Source organism: Tupaia chinensis, unplaced genomic scaffold (assembly GCF_000334495.1).
Source record: "Tupaia chinensis unplaced genomic scaffold, TupChi_1.0 Scaffold139833_1, whole genome shotgun sequence".
Taxonomy (NCBI): Eukaryota; Metazoa; Chordata; class Mammalia; order Scandentia; family Tupaiidae; genus Tupaia; species Tupaia belangeri.
In genome coordinates, this window is record NW_006199712.1 from 3,694,854 (window position 1) to 3,699,938 (window position 5,085).

Consider the following 5,085-nt stretch of genomic DNA (forward strand, 5'->3'; position numbering starts at 1 on the left):
CAGGGGGGATGGTCACGCCGCGATCCCTTCTCCTCCATTCTCCTCTCGGGATCTTGGGCACGCACGCACACACGCCCGGCATGAGTTTTAAGCCACCGGGTCCGGGACACGAACCGCGGTCGACTACGTGGGAATCCAGCAACATAGCCATTACGCTAGCTGCTGGTTCCCATGCACATGTAATTTTCAAGCCACCAGATCCAGAACTTGAGCTGCACGGTTAGCCTTGTGAGATCCAGCTGCCTTAACCTCCGCACCACCTGGTGGCCCTGTTTATTTTCCTTTCAGAAATATTTATTCAAGGGGCCAGCAGGCAGCATGGTGAGTGAGGCCCTGGACTCCCACACAGCCAACTGCGTTTGCATCCTGGACTCAGTGGTTTGAAAATCATGCCGGGTGTGTGCACATGCGTGTCCAAAATCCCAAGAGGAGAATGGAGGAGAAGGGATTGCGGCACGGCCATCCCCTCTGGGGCGTGATTTCTCGCTTTCTATCTCTCTGTCTCTCTCTGTCTGTCTGGCGAGCGCACGTGCCCTATAGCAAAAACCTCTAAAAAAAAAAAAATTCCCTCTATTTCACATATTTGGAATTTTATCTTAATAAATGAAGGCTCAGCTTGTTGATGCAGGTGCCGTGGCACAGCAGTGATGCAAGCACCCTCCGAGGCTGGAAGTCACACGGCCGACCTCGGGCTCCAATCCTGGGCTGGCTTGGAAACACACTGGGCCTGCACCCCAGAGCTCAGGATCCCAAGGGTCCAGGAGGGCTGGGACAGGGGACCGAAGCATGACAAGACCCAGCCAAGGGTGGCTGTCCTCTCCTGCTCGCCCTCTCTCACGCATGTACATGTGCTATCATATTTTTTTCCCTTGGGGCCAACAGGTGGCATGAAGTCAAGGCAGCTGGATCCCACATGGCTGGCTGTCATGCAAGTCCCAACCCGGTGGCCTGAGACTCTTACGGTCCATGTACGTGTGTGCCCAAATCCTGAGAGGAGGAGAAGAGACTGCGGCGGGGTCATCTCCCCTTTGGAGGATGATTTTTCACTTTTGTGCTCTTTGTCTCTCTGGCAAGCACCCACACCCCATAGCAAAAACTAAAATACAAACAACAACAAAAACTTATTCCAACATGTGATTTTTCTTTTTTTTTTTGAGAGGTTTTTGCTATAGGGCGCGTGCGCTCACCAGACAGAGAGAGACAGAGAGACAGAAAGTGAGAAATCACCCCCCAGGGGGGATGGTCACGCCGCAATCCCTTCTCCTCCACTCTCCTCTCGGGATCTTGGGCACGCACGCACACATGCCCGGCGTGAGTTTTAAGCCACCGGGTCCAGGACACGAACCGCGGTCAACTACGTGGGAGTCCAGCAACATAGCGATTACGCTAACTGCTGGTTCCCCAACATGTGATATTTCTAAAACATGGTTAAACAAAGTATGTACATTGTTTACCTAAAAGGATCACCTTCTCAGATGTCATCATTTGAGTTTTCTGGAAAGATGTGAATATCCTGATTAGCAGGCATTAAGTTAAACTGAAATTCAAATCCCAAAATCCTCTTACCAGAACTGGTGGCAAAAGCACTGTTCTTGTAACTGGAGATGTTACATACAATGGAGAAATGGTGAGTCTCCTCAATTAAACCTCATTAATCCTCCAAAATAACTTCTTAAATGTGACCAAAAGTTCCATCAAAGCTGTATTAAGAAAAAAATCAAAAATTCCCTACTACTAAAATCACAAAGGAGACCTTAACCACTATGATTCCAGGCAGCTTTTTGGACAGCATCAGGTAAACTGTCATAGCCAGGAAAATCCCAGCCACAGAAACAACCGGAGGGCTCCTCACACCACGAGCAGCTCTGCCCTCCCTCCAGCAGCCCGCTGATGGATCTCGGGCACTCCAGCATGAAGCCGACCAGCTCGGGATTCACACCGTGGTCCCCATGTGGAATCCAGCTTCTCTTGAGCAGAACATGCTACTGAGCCACAGAGCCGGCCTGTCCACAGATCTGAAGTGCTAAGTGGTCCGAAAACATACCTAAGCTAATAATATTGATTTAAGCTATAAAACTGAATGTGGAAGGCTTTACACACACGCGCGAGTTCTGTGGTCTTGCGAGAACTGATCTGGAGATCCCCCCTGGAGAGAAGGAACAGCGCCAGTGAAGCCTGCACTCCAGCCACCAGAGCACACACCTCTGGTCACTTTTTTCGTTTTGGTTTTGTTACAGGATTTGTGAGCTCACTAGAGAGAGAAAGATGGCAGGGTGAGAAATCACCTCCTGGAGGAATGGCCGCCCTCAATCTCTTCCCCTCCATTCTCCTGGGATTTCGGACACACACGCACGTCTCCTCGGTGCGTTCAAAGTACCAGCCACTGAGTCCGGGACTTGAACCACAATCAGTCATGGACTGGAACCACGGTCCAGCACCTTAACCACTACACCACATGCTGGCCCTGAAAGACGGAGGTTTCTTAATATCAGAGCTGCTTGCCTGTGACACAGACCCACCGTGTGTGGCGTCCACCTGGGCCTTAGGGACAAGAAGGACCGAGGTGCACACGGAGCCACAGCTACCTGCTGTGCCTAAAGCCATTTCATTGGTCTGTTTGGTGGGACGTGTAGCAGCGTGGCAAGCTGACAGCCCCTACTTACCCACTGGTGCCAAGGGGCCACCTGACTTCTTGACACCCTGTGACCATCCCACGAGTGCCGGGTCTGAACTCACTCCTCGCATTTGGTGGGAAACCTAAGCTAAGAAATTAACGCAGGGGACCAGCAGTTAGTGTAATGGCTATGTTGCTGGACTCCCACGTAGTCGACCGTGGTTCACGTCCTGGACCGGGTGGCTTGAAACTCACGCCGGGTGCGTGTGTGTGAGTGCCCAAGATCCCGAGAGGAGAATGGAGGAGAAGGGATTGCGGCATGGCCATCCTCCCTAAAAAAAGATTTCTTGCTTTCTGTCTCTGTCTCTGTCTCTCTGGCAAGCACACGTCCTATAGCAAAAACCTCTCAAAATAAAAATGTTAACACAGAAACGCATGTATGCAAAGCCAATGGAGCTTTTTTTTTTTTAAGAGAGAATTTTTGCTATAGGGTATGAGTGCTTGCTGGAGAGACAGAGACAGAGAGACAGAAAGCAAGAAATCAACCCCCGGGGTGGGGATGGCCACACCATAATGCCTTCTCTGCTCTCCTCCTGGGATCTTGCACCCAGCATGAGTTTTAAACTCCCAGGTCTGGGACTCAAACCACAGTTTACTACTTGGGAGTCCATCAATGTAACCTTACTCCATCTACTGGTCCCAGCCAGTGGAGAGGGAGAGGTTTTTGCTACAGAGTGCATGTGCTTGCCAGAGAGACAGAAAGCAAGAAATCATCCCCCAGGGGGGATGGCCACGCCACAATCCCTTCTCCTCCATTCTCCTCTCGGGATCTTGGGCACGCAAGCATACGCGCCTGGCTTGAGTTTCAGCCACCAGGTCCAAGACTCGAACCACAGTTAACTACATGGGAGTCCAGCGACATAGCCATTGCGTCAGCTGCTGGTCCCTCCAGTGGAGCTTTTAAGGCTCCGCAGAGGCAAGTGGAAAACTGCTCTGTAGCGATGCTTACACAGAATTCCCACGGGAGAGGACTCCCCCAAGGATGATTTCAGTTCGTATGATGAAAACCACAGAAGAGGGACCAGCAGTTCGCGTAATGGCTATGTCGCTGGACTCCCACATAGTCGACCACAGTTCGAGTCCAAGACCCGGCAGCTTAAACTCACGCCGGGTGCGTGCGTGTACGTGCGTGCCCAAGATCCCGAGAGGAGAATGGAGGAGAAGGGACTGCGGAGGCGTGGCCATCCCCCCTGGGGAGTGATTTCTCGCTTTCTGTCTCTCTGTCTCTCTCTGTCTTTCTGGCGAGCACACGCGCCCTATTGGATTTAAAAACCTCTCGAGAAAATAAAGAAAAGAAAAGAAAAGAAAAGAAAACCACCGAGGAAAATGCAGCGCTGTGAGGGCAAAGACGCATACACAGCAACTGCGAGGGTTTGTGCTGCGAGAGCTAGGGGTAGGAGAACAATTTGAAAGGGAATTTACAATAAGTATGTTTGGCACCAGCTGGTGGCAAGGTGGTTAAGGCGGCTGGATCCCACATAGCTAACCATGTGGGTCGAGTCCTGGACCCAGAATTTTTTTAGAGGTTTTTGCTACAGGGCATGTGCACTCGCCAGACAGACAGAAAGAGACAGAGAGACAGAAAGTGAGAAATCACCCCCCCCCGCCCGGGGGGGATGGCCACGCCGCAATCCCTTCTCCTCCATTCTCCTCTCGAGATCTTGGGCACGCACGCACACGTGCCCGGCGTGAGTTTAAGCCACCGGGTCCAGGACTGGAACCACGGTGGACTACATGGGAATCCAGCAACATAGCCATTACGCCAACTGCTGGTCCCTGGACCCAGAACTTTAAAGGTTCTTTTTTTTTTTTTTTTAAGAGTTACTTAATTTAATTTAATTTAATTCATTCATTTATTTTAATTTGACGAGAGAGAGAGTGAGAGAGAAAGTGATAAAGCAAGCCACTAGGTCCAGGATTCAAACTGCAGTCAGCCATGGGGAAGTATCTAGCACCTTAGTCACCATGCCACCTGCTGGTTCCCTGAACCCGGAACTTTAAACTCACACCTGATACATGTGCATACATGCCGAAAATCCCAAGAGGAGAACGGAGGAGAAGGGGTGTGGCACAGCCATCCCTCCTCAGGGGTGATTTCTTGCTTTCTATCTGTCTCTGTCTCTCTGGTTAGCACACGTGCCCTATACTGAAACAAACAAACAAAAAACTTTTTTAAATTAAAAAAAAAAAGAATAAAGAAAGGAAGGAAAGAAAAAGAATAAAGGGGGCTGGCACATGGTGTGGTGGTTAAGGCGTTGAACTCCCACATGGTTGAGCACGGTTCAAGTCCCAGACCTGGCGGCTTGCTTTCTCACTCCCCACCCCCACCCCCCAATCTCTCTGTCTCTCTGGTCAAGTTAAAATGAATGAATAAAAATTTTTTTTTTTTTTTTTTTATAAATAGTAGACAA